The 25,587-nt window shown below is 39.6% G+C and overlaps 1 protein-coding gene across 1 annotated transcript in view; it reads left to right on the top strand.

Annotated features, from left to right (window-relative positions):
• Positions 1-9,142: 9,142 nt before the first annotated feature.
• Positions 9,143-25,587, top strand: part of col22a1 (collagen, type XXII, alpha 1) — a 349,052-nt gene continuing 332,607 nt past the window's right edge. Inside the window, exon 1 of the mRNA XM_028818045.2 lies at positions 9,143-9,587. The gene's annotated coding sequence lies outside the window, so the exon portion shown is untranslated. The remainder of the gene's footprint in view (positions 9,588-25,587) is intronic.

Genomic DNA, 25,587 nt, shown 5'->3' with positions numbered 1-25,587 from the left:
AGGATGCGGATCACCCGACAAAAATCAGCAGAGACAAAGCACTCAGTTAAGAAAGGAAAACACTACTTAAGCAAATTTGAGAACTGTCCTACATTTTAACAAAAGCTGAAATCTTAATGATTTACCCATGGATGACACCCTCTAACAATTTGCCTATATTAAGTAAGGAAAAAAATGAAATGTTAGTGGGTGGCAAAAATGGAAATAGTGAAGGTATTAGAAATAAATGTGATCCCTTAGCATCAAAAGTCAAGGTGGAGGTAAAGATGGCCATCTGACCATATCACCAAACTCATCTGGAGAGACTTACATTATTATATTGTATATAAGGGCACTGCCCTTCTTCTAATTATAAATCTATACTAGGGGGTTCCCCCCTGCTTGCTTTGCTCGCTAAGCGCCTGCGCTGTGCGCCAGCCACTTCGCATCTCCACCACTCACGTTGTGAAGAGGGGGGCTGAATGCACCACAAGGAGACGCAGTCGCTCCTACGAAGCCCCCTCATAAAAGGTGATACAATGGGAAACAAATACAGGTTTTTTTTTATCTCCTCTTTGCTCGATCAGCTGCTAGCTTGCTGCTGCTGCCGTTCCGCATGATCTCCATCTCGCGTTGCGCTTCGAACATTTATAAGTCTGTACAGCAGCTGTCCTAATCTTTGTCTTTTATTTCCGGCCCTGAGTGTGGTTAAATCTCTTGGCAGAAAGTCCCGTCTGGCGGGACTAAATTCTTGATATTTTTTAGTTTATAATTTAAAAACAGAATAAGAATCTGAAAATCTAACAACATCACATTAAAGTTTGATAAATTCTAAAAAGAATGATACCAAACATATAAATGTAGATTTTAAAATAAGCCCGATTTAAAGTAAGACAAAAAACATAACATAAAAATGTCACATAAAATTGTTGCACAAAATCGTTGCACTTTTCGGCTTAGGATTTTATATATATAGAGTAGATTTTATAAGATCGTATAGATTTATTTATTTTTCTATATTACAAATTAATTAATATTCTTGTCTAATCTTATTTGTGTTTTCTTTTCATGTAAAAAGCTTTGACATTTTGTAAAGCACTTTGAGCTATATTCTTTGAATGAAAATGTGCTATAGAAATAAATGTTGCTGTTGTTGTTGATGTTATAATCCCAAAAATTTAGGTGCACAATGCAACACCTTCACAGTAACACAAAACATACAAGGGGGTACCCAAAAATAACTTGGAAAAAAAAAATTGTTTTAATAATTTTTATTTAGGGCGGCACGGTGGCGCAGTGGGTAGCGCTGCTGCCTCGCAGTTGGGAGACCTGGGGACCTGGGTTCGATTCCCGGGTCCTCCCTGCGTGGAGTTTGCATGTTCTCCCCGTGTCTGCGTGGGTTTCCTCCGGGCGCTCCGGTTTCCTCCCACAGTCCAAAGACATGCTGGTTAGGTGGATTGGCGATTCTAAATTGGCCCTAGTGTATACTTGGTGTGTGGGTGTGTTTGTGTGTGTCCTGCGGTGGGTTGGCACCCTGCCTGGGATTGGTTCCTGCCTTGTGCCCTGTGTTGGCTGGGATTGGCTCCAGCAGACCCCCGTGACCCTGTGTTTGGATTCAGCGGGTTGGAAAATGGATGGATGGATGGATGAATTTTTACTTGCTGAAACCTTTAGTCTCCTTCAAAGGACTCTCAATGTGAATGAACGCTCTTGTCCCAATGGTTTTCCCACAGGTGGAAACAATTTTGGAATTGCTGAAGAGGAACATTGTCCAAGGCCTGCAGTGATTTTTCCTTTGACTTCCTCCACGGTACAAAAACGCTTTCCTTTGAGTTCATTTTTCATAAGCAGGAACAAGAAAAAGTCATATGGAACAAGATCAGGCAAGTAGGGAAGGTGGCAAGAACTCCAAGACACACAAGTCAATTCAGAAATCTCTTCAATAGTCTGAAGACGATCTTCGTAAATTGCATTGCGAACATTTTCAAGATTTTTGTCATTTCTAATTGTGGAAGGTCGACCAGATCTTGGTTGGTCCTCAAGTGACATTTCCCCTTGTTTGAAATGTGAACACCACTCGTAGACCTGTGTTTTACTTAAAGCTTCCCCTTTAAAAGCAGTTTCAAGCATCACTAGAGTTTCAGCAGCTGTTTTTCCTAAGAGAAAACTAAGTTTAATGCAGACTCGCTGTTATTTATGATCACCCATCACAAAAATCACAATACATTTAATAAGCACCAAGAAAAACCGACACAGAATGCCGTATGAACAATACAGAGCAACGCCATTTGGCAGACTGCCACAGAATACTGTAAGTACGCTACACCTAGCGGCGAAATTTGGAACTAAGTCTAAATAGCGCACCAGGTACAGATTTGGGTACCTCCTCGTACTCAGCAACAGGTGCCACCAATACAGTTGGGACAAAAATAGAATGGAGAAAGCCAAGGAAAGAAAAGAAACAGATAGGTTTGACTCCACTACCTGCTGAATGTGATACACTCTTTCTATGGAACCGGGTTTTGGAGTCTCTAGTTCTTTGTAAAAATCCTTTTCCTTTGCCCTTTAAACATAAATTCTCAAAGTCTGTTCTCGTCCTTTTATATTGTATTCCTTTTTTCTTCATTTTACTTAGCCCTGTTACTCAGAAGCCTTAGAAGACCATATCCTGTATGCAATGCTGCTGCTAGATCCCTGAAATAACCAAATAAATATGACCATATAACCTAGGCAATGGTCAGGTTCAACAGTACACCTACATGTGTTTTCTATTAATTACTTCTATTAGTTGCAGCTTTTCTTTTATCCTTCCTGGTGGTTGTGTTATTAAAGCAATTTGTAAGAATGTAGCTATTGACCATTTGCTTTGGATCCTGTGGCTGAGCATGAATCCACATTAGTGTTGATCAGCAAAATTTGTCAAAGTGTTTCTTGCAGTAAATTTTCTGGGTGACTTTGTTCATTAAATTTTTCCCTAAATATTCGTTGCACGACTGGCTTAGGCAAACTTTTTCCCAGTGCCCCATGATGTTTTGAGAGCCCAGAGTGACATACTAGAAGTGTAACAGCCAATGTTAGATGGGACAGCTGACCGAGTATATACTGATGACTTTTCTTAGTGTCCGGTGTGCTGGATTAACTGCTATACTGGATGAAGTTCTTCTTCTGGTACTGATTTAATAGAAGCTGCATTACAAGTACGCTAATAATTAGCAGAACATTTGCAAATGTCTTTTTGTATGGACTTGTATGTGACCTGAATGTATTATGTGAGTCCTTTAATGGTATTACCCAGAGTGCTGTATAGTTGATGCAAACAGGAAGGAGTGAAGAATCCATGTGCTTTAGTGTTGTGCTTATTTCATAGAAGTGGCAGTGAGCGAGCAAAAGTGTCAGGGAAAACAAAACACTTTACTTTTGGTTTGAGAGGGGTGAACACCTGCTGTTGAATCTGTGGGGGCCAAGCATCAGTGAATTCATGCCTTCTGCCACTTTTGACACTTTTTACTGTTCTGATGTTTAATTGGCTACTATAATTGGTCCAACACAGTTAACAGATGCTTTCATACCAGTGCACCATTATAATTTACTCAAAATTAGTTCAGTTTCTCCTTCCTCACTGACCTCGATGCATTTTGCCGAGTTTGATGCAATTTCCTTTCAGAAAGCTTCCTGAATGTGTGGTAGAATCTATCTATCTATCTAGTGTTCATGGTGGTTAGATGATGCAGTCCCTTGCAATGTTCTATCTATCTATCTATCTATCTATCTATCTATCTATCTATCTATCTATCTATCTATCTATCTATCTATCTATCTATCTATCTATCTATCTATCTATCTATCTATCTATCTATCTATCTATCTATCTATCTATCTTTGTTAATAATGATACAACGTCTGAAGTAACGTTCTATAGCAGCCAGAATCAGCGTGCCAATGGGAATCATAACATGGCAGCACCCAAATGCAAAAAAAAATAATGTTGAGGTGCTGTGAATTAGTTAATTATATATTCAGGAAACATTATAATGCAAGGAAACAATACAGAAAAGTTCTAGTGAAAAGGAAACACATATTCCCATGTATATTTTTGTTCTGAAAATTCTGTTTTAAGAGAAAACTGAACAAATCCTAACACTTTGTACTTTCCTGCTGCAACCAAATGTTCCTCTGCGATAATTAAAGTCTACCTAACCTAAGCAAGGACCTTCTATTGTGTGTCACCACTGTTATCTCTTAGTGCATCTTTATCAAATGGTTTCCTTTTCTTACCTCAACACAAACCTCTCATTCCTTCTTTGACATTGTCTTTGGTAAGGTGCCCTGGATGAGACATCAGATAACAGCAGCAGATCTTGAGAGTAGGAAGATGACGTGATGGTGGAAGCATTTTAATATCATCAGCAGTTTTAAATTATTTGGAAGATCTGACTCCAAGAAATTGTGATTATAAAACCTTTCCTCTTTCAATTATGTGCTGTCTTTTGTTTGTTCCACTTTACACAGTGAAATTGTTTTAATTTTTTTCGCAAAAATGGAGTGTTAATGTTGTGTTCAGTCTGTAATATTTACTTCTTCTTCTTAAAAGATGGTCCATATAGGCAGGCACACATCTTCTACTTTTAGGGCCTTCATGTGTTCATAAGGCCTTCATATAATTCCTTTCTCAGGTTAGGGTTAAGGCCGATTAGTTTCTGTTTGCTTTGTTTCTGTTCCTCCTAACATCCAGGTAGCAAAGAAGATCTTCATGAGCATCAAAGAAAAGAATTCATGTAGATCTTGGATTCATTTCAATATTAGCCATGTCTGTGATTCTGAGGTGCATCACTCCAGGGTAGATGCTTTGGAAAACCCCTTACAGCAGATCAGAACATTTCATTCTTTTTAACCACCATAAAGAAAATTCTTAGCGTGGAGTCTGAGTATGTTTGTATCAGAAATCAATGTAGTTAGGATGATTCTGATTCCTCCTTTCCAGACAATATATGCTTCTCATGTTCTGTTTTCTTTTTGTTATAGAATATCAACTTAAGATGATGATGCAGAGTGTGGTGCAAGGTTCAGTCATATTGGGAATAATCTCCCAACAGGCAAGCAGTCTCACCTTAATGTTATGCCCAGGAGGCAGAAGACTTCAAAGGGATACTGGAAGACAAGGAAGTAGTCAAAAAATGCAAGCGGCAGAACCTTGAAAACAACCATCAGTATCTTAAGCCAAGAATCGTGAGAGGAAAATCGAAGTCTGAAGGAGTGCAGAGAGTTCAAAAACCAGAGAAACACAACATTTTTCAAAAAGGTTTCAAAGGTTTTGGATTATGTGTAGTTGGATAGGGAAGCATACCTGTGGATGAGCTTTTATGCTATTATGCCACAATTGACAGGATCAGGCACTCCCACTCCGGGACGGTCCTAGCAATGGTAATCAACAATAGCATTGTCATAATGGCCCAAATCCCAGTTCAAAATTGAAACTTTAACTATATTTCAAAAACAAATGAACCTGTTGGATACTTTAGGGTATAAAATCCACAAACGGAAGCAAACAATATCTAAATAGGAATCCCTGACATTTAATTAACCAGTTTGTGTTCCTTTTGTTGCAGATGTTGATAGAACTTCCTGTTTGAAGCAGAGTTGTATCATGTCCAGGCTGCAGTGGCTTAAGAATGTCTATAGAAAGGAAAATGTTGGTATATTACTATCCATCTATCCATTATCCATCCCGCTATATCGTAACTACAGGGTCACAGGGGTCTGCTGGAGCCAATCCCAGCCAACACAGGGCGCAGGTATATTATTAATGTTTAACAATTTGGTGCTTTTAGAATTTTGTATACTGATGCATCCTGATAGACTTGGTGAAATTAGAGTCTGACTCGAACTGCCATTTTGGTGAGAAGGACTTTACTGCATATGTTTGTCTACCTTTCAGGTGAAATGGTACTTTTGCATATTCTAGGTTTGTAAACACATCAGTTAGAATATGCATAGAACAGTTAGAGCATCCATTGGACATTTTACCTGATGACTTCATGCCCATTGCAGCAGTACTGATGTTACTGCGCTATGATTTAATGTCCATATGTAGTAGAAAAAAATTCTTATAAACACAACAGGACCTTTCACTGACACGAACTAGAGGCAGTGTTAGATGCCGCACGGTGATCTAACATGTGGCTGACCATAGCGTTTCACGCTCAGTGGAAAAAAGACACTTAGAGTACAGTGATTGTCAGTAACTGACCCAGCAACTGTCTGGCAGACACATCTAGCTCTGGGGTAGTGTAGCATAAATCAGTTGCGGTTTAGTAATTCACCTGTCCTAGAAGAATGTTCTGTTACTTTAATGAAGCACTGCAATGGGCCGGCAAAGAAACTGTGGAAGTGCAGGAGACTCAGTATGAGGGCTAGATAGGCAACATGGTTTATTGTGGACAAATTTAAAAAATCCTGTATGAATAAAAGAGATATTTAATTGTGAAACTGTTACATAATACAGAGCTTCATCTTACATGAGGGATACATTCTTAATGTAGAAATACAGTGCATATAAAAAGTATGGACGTTTTGACATTTTTTTTATACAAAAGTGAATCACAGTGGATTTAATTTGGCTTTGTTGACACTCATCAACAAAAAGAGATTGTTTAATGTTAATGTGAAAATAGGTTTCTGTGAAGTGGTCTCAATTAATTACAAATATAAAATGCAAAATAACTGATTGCATAACCCTTGGATAAGACGAACCGAAATCATCACTGGTTTTAGAAGTCACAGAATTAGCTCAGCGGAGATCACCTATCTGGGTTCTCTCTTGATTGTCAAATCAAATGTGGAAGAGCCAACTTGTGGTGAGTTAGTATGGCAGCCTGGCCTACACAGTTCAGAAAAGAACACAACAAGCACTGCCATGATAAGGTGATTGAAAAGCACAAGTCAGGTCATTAAAACAAGAACACTTCCAAGGCACTGAATATCTTTTGGAGTCGAGTTAAATCAATCATTAAGAACTGGAAAGAGCATAGCACAAGTGTAAATTGGTGTAGAGCAGACCAGCCACAAAAATGGAGTGATGGTTTAGTGAGGGAGGCTACCAAGGCACCTACAGTATGATAACTCTGAGGGAGTTACAAGCTGCAGTGTATAAGACTGGACAGACTGTGCAGATAACAATTGTTGCCCAGGTGCTTTATTAGTTGCTCCTTTACTGAAGAGTGGCAAAGATAAAGAATGCATATGTAATCTTCTGCGGTGGGTTGGCACCCTGCCCGGGATTGGTTCCTGCCTTGTGCCCTGTGTTGGCTGGGATTGGCTCCAGCAGACCCCCGTGACCCTGTGTTCGGATTCAGCGGGTTGGATAATGGATGGATGGATGGATATGTAATCTTGGCTAGAGTTGGCCAAGAGTTGGTCACTGTGAAGTTTAAGGAATTAGTACAGTGGATCAAGAGTTTTATTTTAAAATGAGTTCATCAAGACACAGTTAGAAGCTTGTTAAAGGTATACTTTGCAGAAACATTAGGAAGTTTTTCTTTACAAAGAGAACCATAGACACATAGAATAAGTGACCAAGTATTGGTGTGGTAGTTCAGTAAGAATTAAGTGGGTAGGACTGTGGCGAGCTTTGTTGGGCTGAATGGCCTGTTCTTGTCTAAATTGTTCTAAAAAAGGGAAGGTTGAATGGTCTGATGAGAGCAAAATTGAGCTTTTTGGCAATCAGACTAAATACCATGTTTGAATACTGCACATTATGTTTTTATATAATTTTTGTAATTTTAAACGTGGGGCAGAATGGTAAATCAAGGAAAAAATATGTCTTTGTGCTAAACATTAGGGAGGGCCCTGTATATACTGTAGCACCTGCATTTATTACTCTTGTTTATTTCTATTTTTAATTGTGTCTTTGGGGTGGACTGTGATTATTAGTTGAAAGACACTGTTTTGCATATTCTTGGCCCTTGCCCTGATAAACAGAAGTTCTGCTTTTACGAAAATCATTTTGGTGTATTCCTCACTCTCTCATCAACTGGTCTGCTTTGGAACAACCCCGGATGCCCCAGGTCGAATTTGTGCATGGGGTATTACAAATCTTATCTGACTTCTTCTTATCTGGCTACCTTTGAACCAGGATTCTGTGGGTCAGCAGTGCTAAACGCTGTGCCATTCCACTATCCTTTCATTCATTCAATTTTTAAAAAATATATATATATATTTTATTAAACTTTATTTTATTTAACTTTCAAAAACCAAAACATTAAATGGTATACTACTCAATCAAAAATATAATGATGTAACAGATACAATCATCCATCCATTATCCAACCCGCAATATCCTAACCACAGGGTCACAGGGGTCTGCTGGAGCCAATCCCAGCCAGCACAGGGTGCAAGGCAGGAAACAAACCCCGGGCAGGGTGCCAGCCCACCACAGGGCACACACACACAAACACACCAAGCACACACTAGGGCCAATTTAGAATCACCAATGCACCTAACCTGCATGACTTTGGGAGGAAACCATCACAGACACGGAAAGAACATGCAAACTCCACGCAAGGAGGACCTGGGAAGTGAACCCAGGTCTCCTAACTGCGAGGCAGCAGCGCTACCCACTGCGCCACCATACCGCAGATACAATCACTCAATTCAAAATGAATGCAGAGAAAACAAAGGAAAAACAGAAATACAAAGACAAGATTAAACCCCAAACCTAGTATCAATGCATTTTCCAAACTGATTGGTTCCATAACAAAGTCACTGGGGTCTTAATCCTGACACCATGAGATTTTTAAGTGGGGGCATACCCTAGGTGGGACTCTGGATGGGATATCTACATACACTCACTAACTTGCAGTATTTAAAGACACCAAACCGCCTGACTTCCTTGTTTTTGAGATGCAGTAAGAAGCCAGGACTACTGAAGAAATCTCACAAGAACACAAGGAGAACAAGCAGAGCTTACATAGACAGTTCCTTGGTGGTGTCAGACAGCAAATACCACTACACTCCCCTGCTGTCCACCTATAGTGTGATAAATGTTTTAAACACACACACATGCTAAGCCAAGTGCTGCTTTAATGTTGACAAATAACTCTATTTAGCTAAACAAATTCTCCCCCTGACTCTAAAGCAAAGCCTCAGTGCACAAAGCTTGATGCACTTTTGAATGTAAAGTGCAAGCCTTGGCCACCGGCAGAGTTGAAAGCCCCACCTCTTTTTTTTTTTTTTCTCCAGAGTTATTTCAGATGAGCGCAGTAAAAGGACAAAAATACCCTGAAAGTTGGGCTATAATTGGACGGAACTGTCAGCCTCTTTTTATTTCCATGAGCCACTCTGTGAAACTCTATACTTGGAACTCCTCCCACTCCTATTTACTGATCAAAAGCGTCTTAGGGAATTTTACCTCACTTTTACTACAACTTTACACTGGATCAGCCCTGTGGATTTATCACCACTAACTTTTGTGCTGCATTTTGGAAGCCGTTTGCAGGCTTTGATCCCAGGAAGATGCTGCATTATTTTGGCTGCTATACCAACATCAGACTGAGCCTGTAAGACGTGTTCTCCTGGATGGTGTTCATTGGCTAGCTGGAATTTTTAATCAGGTGAGTGATCACTTAATTGCTTATTGGTTATTGTGTTCCCAGCATCTGCTATACCAGAACTGATTAATCAGCCTAGAAGATGTTGGCTGCATTTATTGAATGCCATCCATGACTCAGTGTAAGCTTTTGAAAATGTATTTTAACATTCACTTGCACTTAAAGTTTTTTATTTTTGTCTCTCTTCATAATACTGATAATAAACATAATAATGATATTATCAAGCAATAATAATAATAAAAATAACATACTTTGAATACTTTCTTTGCAAGTAAAGAATATCCTCAGAATGAACTCAGTGTTTTAGACTGTTATTGCCTCTTGGACCTCTTAAAGATTCTGATCAATTCATTTATTATAAGTAAACTTTAAACCTAAAAAATATAAACTCTGCACAAGGTTTATTGTTAAACTGGACTTTCTTTTGAAAGATGCCAGGCCAGGACTTTTTAAAGGTTTTCATAGTCTAATCTTACTACTTTATAAAGCTTAGGTGTACAGCAACGACATTTGCTCACTCTAATCCCTGAGCTGTCATTAGTCGCCTGCTCAAGGAATTTGGCTTGCATTGCATGCTATTACAGTAAAGAGGTTTTACTTTGGGAGACTTTCAGAATGGCTCACCCTCGGGGTTTAGGATGACAGAAACGGCTTCCAGCTTTTCCAAAGTATCCCTGCTGGAGACAATGCCTCTCAGGATGTGTCCCAAACCATAAAAAGGGGAGGCTGAACTGTGCAGTGGAATACAGCGAACAGCAGAGTCAGCTGGCATGTCCCACCATTGAGCTGAAAACACATTGAACGTTTTAGGAGTCTTTTAAATTTCATTCATTCTAACAAAGTTCAGTGGGCCTACAGAATTGCAAACAATCTTTTCACATTCTTTCTATATCTCCGGAGGAGATACTATTAGCCAAGCAAACAAGCTTAATGGTCTTACTGGCCTCCTATAATTAGTCACATTTTTTAGTTCTTATAAAGGGGTGGCACACTGGTTAATGCAGCTGCCACACAGCTCCAAGGATCTGGGTTCCACTTCCAGTGCTCGTATTGTCTGTGATGGCTGGGCTGCTAACATCAATTCAACAGAGGCCAACTGAATCAGCAAATTAATTAAAAAGGGAAGGCTTATTTATGTGATGCAGACTGAACCAGCTGGAGTTATTAGTGGAGGAGAGAATGAAGACAAAACTGATGGTCATTAGGAATGATGCTGCACCTCCTTTGTATAACATGATAGCATTAAATGTTTTTAACCAAAAATATATTTAGGAGAAGTTTGTCAAGAAACACTACTATCTATCTATCTATCTATCTATCTATCTATCTATCTATCTATCTATCTATCTATCTATCTATCTATCTATCTATCTATCTATCTATCTATCTATCTATCTATTATGAACGCTAGAGGCGTTGTTGCCACATTGAACCCACAAGACAGACATCCAGGACACATGTTAAAAGCACCACGAATACTTCTTTATTAATATTCTTCTAAAAAAGTGCACAAAGCACCACACACTCCACAATTCTTAAATCGATAATCAATTATACAAATTAATCCTCCACACCCAGCATCTCCGTCACATTCCCACCCAACTCTGGTTCGATCTGCTGGGTTTCCCACAGTCGCCACAGTCCTTTAAATAGTCCTTGACCTGGAAGTTTTCCGTCTCTGGGTCAAATGCCTTTTTCAGGTGTCCCGGAAGTACTGCGGGTTTCCGTCCTCATGACTCCTAAGTACTTCTGGGTTAATGTCACCGTAATAGTCCCCTGGTTCTTAGTGAGCTCCCCCTGGCGGCACCCACGGTACCTAAAAGGGCTGAAGAACCGGACTCCATGTCCCATGCTGCCCAGCGGGAATCCGGGGAACCATTTCCATCCAGGGGAGCTGCCATGTAGCATCCCGGGGGATGTATTGCCCTAAAAAGGCTCCTTCTCTTGGTTGAGGAATGTCCCAGCCAGACTGAAACACCGGCCATCCATCACACTATCTATCTATCTATCTATCTATCTATCTATCTATCTATCTATCTATCTATCTATCTATCTATCTATCTATCTATCTATCTATCTATCTATCTATCTATCTATCTATCTATCTATCTATCTATCTATCTATCTATCTATCTATCTATCTATCTATCTATCTATCTATCTATCTATGAAAGGCAACTCAGTTAGATCCTGGAGGTCCGCAGTGGCTGCAGGTTTTCATTCCAACCTGTTGTTGTTTATAATAATGTTTATTGTGCTTCTGTTAAAAGCCCTACAGTATTTCCCTCTGGGGACAAACAAAGTTCTGTCTATTGCTACACTCACATGCTCTTGGACTTTATGGAGCTCTGAGTTGTGATATTTCACCTTCTCACTTGAGTGCGTTTCGAGTGGGTTTCCGGTTGGAGTATTTGTGAAATATGTGAGGTCGCTGCTGATTTAATACTTGGTCTGCCAAAAAAAAGCAATTAAAGATAAATGTAAAGAGTGAAATAAGCATAATATATATTTATCATTTCGCTCAAAATGCATTTCAACCAAAAATGGCATTTCGGGCACACCAAGTTACAGTATATGTTTTATTCTACACAATTGACCAAGGTGAAAGGTCAGTGTTACGTCACAGCTCAAATTATATGCATAGCTTTGTTTGAATTTTCCAGCTTGTAATTCTGAGCTTGTCTAGCGTTCTCACTGTATATCCGACTCGACAACTCAGATATGTGTGAACACCACATATCTATCTATCTATGGTTTGCTCCTGCCTTTCAGTCAATGCTACTGGGGTAGATTTTGGCACCCAACAGATTGTAATAAAAAATTGGGTTTAGATAATGGATGGATGGACTTAGGGCTGAGTTGTAGCATATTTTACACTGTTGTTAATTAAGACCACACAGTCTTTATGCTATATAGTGCTTATGAAAAGTTTTCAACCACTTAGTTTTATTGTTATACAACATTGAATCACCCATGAAATTGCTGCCGCATGCTAAAGACATGCAGGTTAAGGTTAAGTGCCAGCTGAACATTAGAGAGTTGTAAGTGAATGTGTGTGTGTCTATGTGTGACAGACTGGTGTCATCTCTGGGCTTGGTTCCTGCCTTGCATGTGATGTTAAACTCCCACTGTCCTTCTCCTTGTAATAGTTAAAGAAGCTACAAAAACTGAATGGGCGGTTCTTTGAGAATTGGTGGTCCATTGAAAAGCATCTCCAGGGACCTTAGAAACATATTTAGCATAGTCACTCAGTGGCGTCACTAGGGTTGACGTCACTCAATGCAGTGACCAAAGCCGGATTAAGACTCCCAAAGGCCCTTGGGTGACTTGGTGAATACAGCTTCTTTACAGAGAGTTGATTGTACTTTAAACAATGAAGCAGTGCGGCGATTCAAAATATAAATGGTGCGCGGATATTCGATTGTTTCATTAAGTGCAGGGGGAGTCCTCCTTGGTGATTTCAGCACACAGACACTCGATCGTTTCATTGAGCATGATGGGGGAGTTGCTGCACAACAATTTCATAGACAGTCATTTTAGAGGTTGCCCCCCTCTGATATTTTTAATTTTTTTTTTATTTTATTAAGATCAAAAAAAACATTCCACACATGCAAGTTAAGTTTAACAAAACTGGTTTGAAACAAATCGACCCTCACCCATGAGAAAGAGAGCTAGGTCAATAGAGTAGCACTTTAATAATAGTAATAATATGTAAGCAAATAAATAAAGATAGATAGATAAAATAGAAAAAGAAGGGATAGAATACACTTCCTTATTTTAAATGCTTATTCTAAAACTAGACATTAAGCCCGTTACAATAACGGGCGCTAGAACAGTAGTCCATAAACATTAGTAGGAACAGTCTATATTAAATGGCAAGGCACGTTTTACCTCATTAAAATTTTTTCCGTAAAATGCCTGTAATTTTCTCTGACAGTAATACTGGCTTTGCTGTCCGTAATATGTGTGTAATTTTCTGTCACAACAGTGGGCAATCAGCAGATTCTCCCCAGCAACTGATTTAATGTGCGCGAAAATAAATCTACTTCTAAAAGTCATTGTATTGTAATATCATTAAAATTTGTATATTTAGGAAAACCCCTTCAGCGACTGACACTTTACACTTTCCCGGGCCAAGCTTCTTAATCGCAAATCTGACATCCTCAGAGTGAACATTTGCACAACAACAAACACTAATCCCACCTCTTTGGGGAAGCTGGTCTCCGCGTCTCAGTACCCGATTGGATTTTTCGTGTTTTATGTTTTAGGTCTTACCTCATTTACCAAAACCCGATTGGATCGGCCGCACAATGTTTTATAGGTCCCGCCCTCTGTCTTGTGTGACGCATCAGGTGGCCTTTGAAGCATCTGCTTTGAAGCATCACACCGTGCCCCGCGCATGCGCACTTCACCAGAAGACACACACACACGGACACTGGACGCACACAGGGGTTTTATTAAAGAGGATGTTATTTATTAGATCCCGCCAGGTTTTGAAAAAGTTTTGAACAGATCCTCTAAGTGAGAATTTGATTTTTTCCAATTTCAAATAATATTTAACATCAGTTACCCACTGACTTAACAGAGGTGGGTTAGGATTCTTCCAGTTGAGCAAGTTAAGTCTATGTACTAGTAGTGAAGTAAAGGCAATCACAGTTTGTTTGTCCTTCTCCACTTTAAGCCCAACTGGGAGTCCACCAAACACAGCTGTTAGTGGATTAGGAGAAATTGTGACACCAAGGCTGTCTGAAAGGCATTTAAAGATTTTGGTCCAGAATAATGTTAATTTGGCGCAGGCCCAAAACATGTGGTCCAGTGAGGCTGGAACTTGATTGCAGCATTCACAGGTTGGATCTTGCCCTGGAAATATTTTGGACAATTTTAAATGAGAGAGATGCACTCGATATATAATTTTGAGTTGAATAATTCTATGCTTTGCACATGTTGAACTCAAGGGAATTCTATGCATTGCTACCTTCCACTCCGTTTCTGAAATGTTGAGTGAGAGATCCTTTTCCCACGGTACTCTGGGATCTTTGAAAGGAACAGACTTTAAAATGTTTTTATATATTACAGAAATGCTGTTTGAGTGCTCAAGACTGATCAAAATTTCTTCCGGTATAGAGGTAGGTGCGAGGTGAGGAAAATTGGGCAGGTTTTGTTTAACAAAGTTTCTAATTTGAAGGTAGTGAATGAAATGTGTTGCTGGAAAGTTAAATTTGGAGTATAATTGTTCGTAGGATGTGAAGACATTGTCTATGTTCAGATCTGTAAGTGATTTCATCAAGAATGTTTTCCAGATATTAAAAACTGTAAGTTTGGGAGAGTGGAAAAAGGTGATTCTCGTGCAGAGGTGCGACAGATAAAAGCTTCCTTATCTTAAAATACTTCCTACATTGGTTCCATATTCTGAGTGATTGAAGCACAATTGGGTATATTGGTGATGACTTGTACTTATTGGGGTACAATGCAAAGAATATAAAGAAGTACTGCAGGATTTTTGATTTGATATAATTTATTAATCCCTGAGGGGAAATTTTCTTTTCGAATGACCTTTGTCGCTTAGAGCCCATTGTATAGCACCCCAGAAGCAATTTTCAGGTGAAGGGCCTTCCTCAAGGACCCAACAGAGTAGAATCACTTCTGGCAGTAATGGAACTTAAACCAGCAACCTTCCAGATAGGAGTGCAGATCCTTTGCCTGGGAGCCACCACTCCGGTGCGTTCTACGCTCCCCACACCAAGCACACCCCTCCTAGTGTTGCTACTGTAGTCACTTTCTGTAGAATATGGCATAACTTCTTTGTTGCTCTCTTTTCATTGTCCAAAGTCTTCTTCTTACATTAATGAAATCAGAGTGCATGCAAGTGTGTCCTATAATGAGTTGACATTACAGTGATTATGCATACCTTTCACTTAGTGCTGCTAGGATAGGCTCTAGCTTCCCATGATCTTGCAGGATAAATATATCAAAGTGCTTTAAACATCCATTTTTAGAACCCACTCAATCTTGTTATGAGTAGCATGAGGCTATCCTAGCAGCATTTGCCATGGGGAAGGAAATCATGCTTTACAAGGCACAAGTCCATCATAGGATACACACTCAGAACAGGACAACACAGAATCCATTAGTAGTAAATGAACAAAACTCCACGTTGACACTGGGAGTGGGCCAAAATGTCACCCTCTTGGAGCTGTGAGGCAACAGTGCTAACCAATGCAGTACCATGTTTGCTATACCATCACTAAATTCTTATATTTATTATCTAGACCATTTTAGAATACTAAACACCAATTAAAAATTTACACTCCATCCTTCACAGTGAGCATGAGGAATCTACAGTTTGTGTTCTTTAAGAGCATTTAAGAGAAACACACAATCAAAGCTTGGACTCTGAATGTTGTTTAAAGCCAGTAGACTTTTCCTCCCTTCAGAATATTAAAAAAGAAAGATATGGTCAGAGATTCTTGTGCTATGCGTTTATTGGCCATGCCAATGGCATACGAGTGTGAATCGGAGAAGCGCTGCTGTTAATAAGCTTCAAGCAAAGAGATGCGCTACTTATCATGTCAGCAATATTTAGGCGCCTACTTCAAGTATTTTTTTTAGTCAATAGGCTATAATAACAGTTTTGTGGAATTTCTTAGAAGTTCAAATAATTTCAAACTTGCACTCATGTCTGTAACGAAGCCACAAGAAATGAGAATAAGACAGAATGAGTTTCTGCTTGTTTTTGAAATAAACGTAAATGCTTATGCATTGAAATTATGTGTTATGATTTGGTTTCCTTTTACAGTTTTTTTTCTGCATATTATGCACCTTTTTTTGGAATTTCTTTGTAGCTGTAAGGGTTTTGGTATGTGCTGAATTGGACTCTCTTCTTTAAAAATTCATTTGAAACATATTTAAAGGACCTCATAGTAAGGTGACCAGAGTTCAAGCCGAAGGTCTTCCCTGCGTTCTCCCCGTATCTGTGTGGGTTTCCTCCGATGCTCCAGTTTATTCCCACTGCCCGAGGACATGCAGATTTGGTGGCCACACTAAATTGGCCCTTGTGTGTGTTTGATATGTGTGTGTGTGGGTGTGTGTGTGTGTGTGTGCGCGCGTGTGTGTGTGTGTGTGTGTGCTCACCCTGTGATGGACTGGCACCCTGTGCAGAGTTTGTTCCACCCTTGCTCCCTATGCTAGATGGGATAGTCTCTAGCCCCCACCCCCCCACCCCCTTAACAGCCCCCCACAGACATTGGTCTGGAATAAGCGGGTTAGAAAACGACGTGGCTTATTTAAAGCCATTTGTTTAGTTTCACATCTTTTTTTGACCATAGGCAGACTTTATTTTATATTTAATATTTTCCTTTTATACATGTCAGGTAGCCACTCCTGTTGGCAATACAGGTCCTCCTGCAGTCAGTAGGAGCTTTTTAAATGACTGTAAAGTGGTGCGCCTGTGTCCATGTGAAATCATTAATGGGGACCCTGAGAGGTCTGTCTTTGGCTCATTCCTTTTTCTGATTTATATTAATGACATGTATTAGAATAATTAGTAAAACTATGAAATTCACAGATGACACTAAAATTGGAGGAATGGCAGACACTGAGGAGGCAGCAAAAACAATCCAGAAAAAACATGGACAAATTTAAGAACTTGGAAAACACCTGGAAAATGCACTTTAATGTATAAAAGTATAAAAATGCTACATGAGGGCAAACGCAAAATCAAAATCAATTATAAATACAAGATGGGAGACACTGTCTGACAGGAAGCAACGTCTGAAAAGGATTTAGGGGTTTATTTTGACACAACATTTTCATCGACTAAGCAATGCACAGAAGTAATAAAAGTCAAATAAAGCATTAAGTTGTATCATAAAAACTGTTCAGACTCTATAATGCACTAGTGAGACCACATCTGAAGTATTGTGTGCAATTCTGGTCACCACAGTACAAAAAAAGACATAGCAGCACCTGAAGCTGTGCAGAGGAGAGCAACCAAGTGCACCCCAGGACTTAAGGATGTGTCGTACTCTGACAGGCTCAGAGATTTAAACCTGTTAAGTCTCGAGCAGAGAAGACTGCGTGGGGACCAAATCCTGGTCCTTAGAATCGCCAAAGGCACTGACAAAGCAGATTCATCAGAATTCTTTCAGCTTGAGGGTGAATCACACACCTCAGGGCACCAGTGGAAATTAAGGGGAAGTGCATTTAGTACTGAAGCCTGCAAGAACTTCTTATGGCACAGAGCTGTAGAAGTCTGTGAGAAAATGTAGTTGAAGCAGAAATCTTGACAACCTTTAAGAAGTATTTGGATGTGATATTGGGACTTCTTCTCTATCATCTGAACAAATGAGCTTAATGGACTGAATGGTCTCCTCTTGTTTGTCAGATTTCTTATGCTCTTTGAATGTACTGCCGGTGCAAACAGCAGTGTGACGGTCTGAGCAAACCTCGACCACAAGTCACACACACCACCCTGACAATAATATATTTAATAAACAAAAATGTTTCTTTCATGAAGTAAAAAAAAATTAAAATGCTGCAACTTTCCATCAATTAATCCATTTTTTAAAGCCACTTATCCAGAGCAGGGACACAGGGAGGTTGGACCCTAACCCAGCAAGCATCAAAAACAAGGTAAGAACAATCCATGTACAGGGCGCCAGCGTCTTTTAGGTTCAACACACACACACATCAGATGCCAATTTAGCATTAGCAATCCACTACCCATGTCTTTCATTTATGTCTTTCAAAACAAAATATTACACCATGTATTCATTTTCTAGCTTGTGTAAAAACTCAGAAGGTGTTTCTTATGCAACAAGTACAAGAAGCAGGAAAACGAAAAACAAAAAGAAATAGAACAACAATGCTTTCAGTCATCTCAATATCGTTAATGGTAGTTATGCAGATGGCGGCATGGTGGCGCAGTGGGTAGCGCTGCTGCCTCGCAGTTGGGAGACCTGGGGACCTGGGTTCGCTTCCCGGGTCCTCCCTGCGTGAAGTTTGCATGTTCTCCCCGTGTCTGCGTGGGTTTCCTCCCACAGTCCAAAGACATGGTGGATTGGTGATTCTAAATTGGCCTTAGTGTATGCTTGGTTTGTGTGTGTCCTGCAGTGGGTTGGCACCCTGCCCGGGATTGGCTCCTGCCTTGTGCCCTCTGTTGGCTGGGATTGGCTCCAGCAGACCCCCGTGACCCTGTGTTCGGATTCAGCGGGTTGGAAAATGGATGGATAGTTATGCAGATTTTCATAATTTCAGACTTTGAAGCCTATTATTGTATGTGAGATTTTGGCTATATTGTAATTTTATATTATGAACAATTTATGTTGTTTGACTTGGGACATGATGTAAATAAGTAGGATTACGGTTATGAGTAAAAAACTGCAACAACTTTTTATGATTTGCCTGGACTCCCACCAGCCTAAATGTCAAACTCAGCTCATGTTTTTAACACCTTCCTGTTTTATGTAGGATGTCGTCATTTTTTTAGAAACATCGATTTCTGTTATTATGGTTACTGACTGGGAGTAAGTGGTGAATCTTGTCAATTGTGTGACAGTATAAAAGTCGTTACAGTATATCCAGCAGAATTCTTTCAACTTAACGGTGAATCATGTACTCAAGGACGTCTGTGTAAATTAAGGGGAAGTGCATTTAGGCCTGAAGCCAGAAAACAGTTCTTTACGCAAAGAGTTGCCGGAATCTGGAACAAACTACCAAGACGTGTAACTAAAGCAGAAACCTTGACACTTGAGTTATCTGAGATTGGATAAATATTCTCTACATGTGGTGTGTGATTTGCTTTATGCTTGTTTTGACTTTCTAAAATAAAGAAAATGTCACTCAGCTACACTTTTTAGTTTATGATTAGGCTTTTTCAAAAGATAGGTAATGATTATTTGGTTAGGGACTTGTATTGAGCCCTGACTTTTGGAGGGTGACAATGTTTACATAGTGATGGAGCTACTATTCTTGCAAAATCAGGGACGGACAGAAATAGGCCAAAACCTAAGCCCTATTGTATGTTTTTCCATCTGACCACTTGAATATTAATAAATACACCAGAAAAATGCCAAGATAAATGAAATATATTAAACACCAAATATATATATATAAACTGCTCAAAATAATTAAAGGAACACTTTAAAAACACATCAGATCTCAACGGGAAAAAAAATCCTGCTGGATATCTGTACTGATATGGACTAGGTAATGTCTTAGGAACGAAAGGATGCCACATCGTTTGATGGAAATGAAAACAACCTACAGAGGGCTGAATTCAAAGACACCCCGAAAATCAAAGTGATAAAAAGATGCAGCAGGCTTGTCCATTTTGCCGAAATTTAATTGCAGCAACTCAAAATCGTACTCAGTAGTTTGTAATGGGTGGTGTCCTGGGGAATTTCCTCCCAGATCTGGACCAGGGCATCACTGAGCTCCTGGACAGTCTGAGGTGCCACCTTGCGGTGTCAGATGGACCGAAACATATTGTCCCAGAGGTGTTCAATTGGATTGAGGTCAGGCGAGGTCATCCTCCAGGAACTGCCTGCATGCTCTCGCCACATGAGGCCGGGCATTGTCTTGCACCAGGAGGAACCCAGGACCCACTGCACCAGCATAGGGTTTGACAAAAGGTCCAAGGATTAAGTTAAGGTGCCATTCTTTAGCCTGTAGAGGTCTGTGCTTCCCTCCATGGATATGCCTCCCAAGACCATTACTGACCCACCACCAAACCGGTCATGCTGAACGATGTTACAGGCAGCATAACGTTCTCCATGGCTTCTCCAGACCCTTTCACGTCTTTCACATGTGCTCAGGGTGAACCTGCTGTCATCTGTGAAAAGCACAGGGCACCAGTGGTGGACCTGCCAATTCAGGTATTCTATGGCAAATGCCATTTCAGCTGGGCAGTGCCAGGCAGTGAGTACAGGGCCCACTAAAGGACGTCGGACCCTCAGACCACCCTCATGAAGTCGGTTTCTGATTGTTTGGTCAGAGACAATCACACCAGTGGCCTCCTGGAGGTCATTTTGCAGGGCTTTGGCAGAGCTCATCCTGTTCCTTCTTGCACAAAGGAGCAGATTCCGGCCCTGCTGATGGGTTAAGGACCTTCTACAGCTCTGCCTGTCTCCTGGAATCTCCTCCATGTCCTTGAGACTGTGCTGGGAGACACTGCAAACTTTCTGGCAATGGCACGTATTGATGTGCCATCCTGGAGAAGTTGGAGTACCTGTGCAAAGTATGTAGGGTCCAGGTATAACCTCATGCTACCAGTAGTGACACTGACCGTAGCCAAATGCAAAACTAGTGAAAAAACAGTAAAAGAAAATGAGAAGGGAAAAATGTCAGTGGCCTCCACCTGTTAAACCATTCTTGTTTTGGGGGTCGTCTCACTGTTGCCCCTCTAGTGCACCTGTTGTTAATTAGCACCAAAGCAGCTGAAACTAATTAACAACCCCCTCTTCTACTTAACTGACCAGATCAATAGCCCAGAAGTTTCATTGACTTGATGCTAGACATAAACAACTATTTACTATGGACTAGTCTACTTTGTAAACTTCTTCCCATTAAAATGGATAATACAACACTCTCTTACCACCAGTGTCCAGATGGCATATAATCTTCTGAGATGTTCCTCCTTTATGAAGAGCAACTGAAGACAGGAAAGGGGAACATACCAACTGCTGTCCCTGTATCTGATGGTAGCACAATTCTTCTTCTTCTGCGATAGCCAGTACAAAGGGTTTTCTTGCTACTGATGATCAAGTGTGCAGAAAGTGAAAAAGACCCGCTATACCCTTGTCTTCTGGTTTTATATGTACAATTTCTACATTTACAAACCACAACTCCCACAAACTTCTCCATGTCCATGCAAACCTGTTTAAAGCCACATGCCCCATATTTACAATCCATCTGTGCTACTCGTATTGTTACAAACATATAACTAACATTAAATAAGACCTACCATACAAAAGAAACCCCCATATGTGGCAACACTACATATTTTCACTCAGGTTAGACTTTCATTTTATTTCTCAATCCCTATTAAAAAATATTTCTTCCTTATCTACTGGAAGCATAACAAGATTGCCCTTTTATTTTACTGTGAAGAATGCGCACATATAAATACTACATTGTGTTTGTGCTACAATGAGATAATCATAGTAATATAACTAGGATGGGTTGCCTAGATGGTAAAGATGTAGTATGGAAGGGTGGACACAATAGGGGGCACAAATACAGCAGTGAAGCAGTCTTTCTAGAAGCTATTTCAGGACCTTAGTCCAGTTTTAGACAGTGAACGTTCTAGACGTCGCTCAACTGGGCATAGGATGTGCACCGCTGCTCTGCCAGCTTCCCAGGCTCAATATGTTATTATAGAACACCACTTGAATGAACGTTATAATCTACATAATAGCCAGAATGGATTTAGGAGAGAGTGTCCATGCCAAACCAATCCGTAAGGCTTTTTTGAACAGGCAATGTATAGGACATAATTTATTTTTAAAAAACATATGGAATTATGTCATATCATAGTTTAATTTTGAAGCTATTGATAACAAAATGGGATTGGGGGATTAAATAGTCTGCTTTAGTTGGTAAAATTACAACTTTTCTTAAATCTTTCATCTTGAACTTGCTATTGATAACATATGGCTTGGCACCGAGTAAATCTTAATAAAATTATGGGGCAGGGCTCTAGGGTTAGGGCTAGAAGGTGGCACTTGGAGAACTTTATATTGTAGCCTCTGATGCCAGAAGTGACTCATGACATAAATAAACCTGCCGTGAAAATGCTTATTAAGTCTAAATTCTGGAGCGGAGTGTAATGCCTGCCTGCTGGTGTAGCAGTGGCTCTGTCGTCAAACCTTCCTTTTCTGTGACTTTTGCCCTGCCTAGTACTACATTTGTCTTGTGCTGTCTAATATTTAGCTTATAGCAGTCACATGATAGGGAGGCCAGAGGAAATAAAAACCTCTGATGGTGGTGTCACTCAAGCATTCGGGTGCAAAAGAGAAACCTGAAACTCCACGGTGCTCAGAGAGTGCATATCCCTAAATTCTTCAGGCTGGGGATTCAAAGAAACAGGAAAAGGCAGTCGGTATGTTATAGGATAGTGGGCACTTTAGTGGATCCTCCTCTTCTTAAAGAATGCACTGTGCTCCTCCACAGTGGTGTGAACTAGAGGCATAAACAGAATTGATTTATCTGGTGTGCGACAGATTACATTCATTGCACAGCTATAGAAAGCAACACAGGTAAATGCAAAAGAGTGAACAAAACTTTAGGGAGCAATATTCAATGCATTCTACCCCCAAAAAATTTAAAACCTTCAAAAATCTCATTTTAGTGAGCTTCGTTTTATAGTTGTGAAATTGCCTACAAAATTAATTTTACTATCAGTTTCATTTCATACTTGTTTTGCTCATTACTAGGTATAATTTTTATGGGCACCGCCATGCTGTAAGCAACCAAACTCTTTGTTGCTGATTGTATGTTTGAATGTCAGTACAATATATTTTTAGTCTTGGTTTTGTATCCCCGGGCTCCATTTATGTTTTTTCTTTTTGTTTATTTAAAATGCATTTTTCTTTATGTTGATATTTTTATCATTATTTCCACAATGCAACCGCTGTGCTATTTTGTATCACATTTTCGTTCTCAGTCAATGCCATTTTGAATTTTTCAATGTTACCATGGGTTGGATGTTGTTGGTAAAGACGTTCAATTTCTACCAGCTGACCATTGGATGTTCAACATGTAAAGTCATCGCCACAGCCTTTTTTAAGTGTGGCAGCCTCTGTGTCCAAGGTTCTATATTCTTTGTGGTGCAAATAATTAGTTAGAATGTCTTCAACGGAGCTAGAATTTTTGCCTAGTATATTTTGTTTCCAAGTTTTGATTAGCATCCTGGTTTTGATACTTTCAGTTTTGCTTTTGATTTCTCACATTTGATCCTCTTGCACATTATAGATTTTGTTTACTGGCTTCATTTACTGGTCCTTGGCAGTTCAGTCCTGCTTCTTTCCACTGTCATTATCTACTGTAAATGGCAGCATGTGTCTCTCTGTGTCCAAGACCTTTGGATTAAAATCAAAATAATCAATGAACGTTTTACAAAAACAGTTAAGGGAAGCTGTCTATTTAGTGATTGTTAGGAATCTTTTTTCTACAATTTTCCCACCTACTACTTATTCCAGGCTTCTGATCCTCGCTGTGATTTTTGACTGCTCTTTCAGTATCTCATCCCCTGGCACCAGGATTTTATAAAAGAGTGGGCCTAAATTTGTCAATAATAAGCTTAATGATTCTTTTTTTATTGCTGTTCATTTAAAAAACATTTTAGAAGTCCAGTCATACCAAAGATCCTGTCATTGTTTTTGTTTTTTCCACATCTAGTTTCAATGATTTTTGTTTTCACACATTTACTTGAAAATGTTGAAAATAAACTGACTGTCTACCTTTTGATGATACCAGCGCATTGCAAGGCACACATGCTCATATGATTTCTTATATATAAATGTCTACGCGTGGGGAAGTGTGTGTGTGTGTCTGTCTGTCTGTCCGGCTTGGAAGTGTGAGGCTACAGCATGAAGCTCAAAGAAATCGACTCTGTCGCCAAAGTGAATCTGCCAAGAAAAGAGAAACTAGCTGCTAATACACAAGCAAGGCGAACACATCGACAAAACAAAACCTCCAAGGAGAGAGAAACTTACTTAGCCACTGATAGACAACGGAGGCGAGCACGTTGGCAAAACAAAACCGCTGGGGAAAGAGAACTTCACTTAGCCACTAAAGCACAACAGATGCGATTGATTGATTGAAGTGCCAGAATCCATGGTTTCTAGGAGCCCGGGCTTTATACAGCACGGGCTTACACAACTAGTTCATTATCATTTTGACCACTGACCAGTAGCATTATATAACAACAAACAGACGGATTACCATTTTTTTTTTTGCTATCCCTTTGAATTTGTGTATACATACTTGATGAATACATTTCCAGTCTCTGAATACACGAGTGAATCTGTATTCAATTAGATTATTGAAAAATGTAAAATCACTTCTTTTAATATCCCATGTTCCAACCTTACACTGTTATCTGCTATATCAATGAGCTGCAAAGTGGAAACTGTAATATCTACTGAGTTAGGGGCTCATGAATATCAGACAAATCTCTGAGTGGCCGATCCTTATACATTTGGGGGCTGGTTGGTTGAATATTGTCCAGCACACTTATGGGAAACATGGGTAGTAAACCCATCTCTAAAGTGAACACAGCTAATGGCAGGTTTCATTCACCACTGGATCACTAAAATTTACAGTGCAAGCATCACACTTTGGAAAGTTTGCTAATAAAACCTAGAAAGAGTTTTTCAAGACATTGTTCACGCTTATCTTGCCCCATTCATGTTTCTCTCCAATTAGACCTGCCTGTCCCATGTAGTAAATTCAGTAAACTTACTAGTTGATAGCCTCCTCTTAGCCTTGTTACACAGCCATATGCTGTATAATCACCATCCATATGTGTGCTTTAAGTTTATAATGAACTGATATCTTAATCAAGGAAGATGTGTATTAAAATGCATGTGTGCAATATTGACTAATTTTCATTTGAGAAAATAAAAACAGCTTTAAAACAAGATGGGCCAAGCCTACTTGGTACTTGTGTCCCACTACTAAAATCCAAGCTATCACTGGCTGCAATATGTGTGAGTCTCTTCATTATCCCTGCCTTGTCTTTAATTAACATCATGCTCCTCATATAGTCTGCATGCTGGAATGAAATATCCCATTTATAATACTATATTCTGCCCAGAGACAGCAAAAGTACCACAGTTGGCAACCACACTCTTGTTTACTGACTGTACGTATGTTTGAATGTTAGTATAAAATACTGTAAATCTTTGTGTTTATTTAAAATATTTTAGAATTTTTCCTAATGTTGATATTTTTATCAATATTTTCAGTATCAGTATTTTACGTTTTCGGTCGCAATTGGCTC

This window comes from Erpetoichthys calabaricus, chromosome 13 (assembly GCF_900747795.2).
Source record: "Erpetoichthys calabaricus chromosome 13, fErpCal1.3, whole genome shotgun sequence".
Taxonomy (NCBI): Eukaryota; Metazoa; Chordata; class Cladistia; order Polypteriformes; family Polypteridae; genus Erpetoichthys; species Erpetoichthys calabaricus.
Note: the sequence above shows the minus strand (reverse complement) of the source record. Positions and strands in the feature narration are given on the sequence as shown.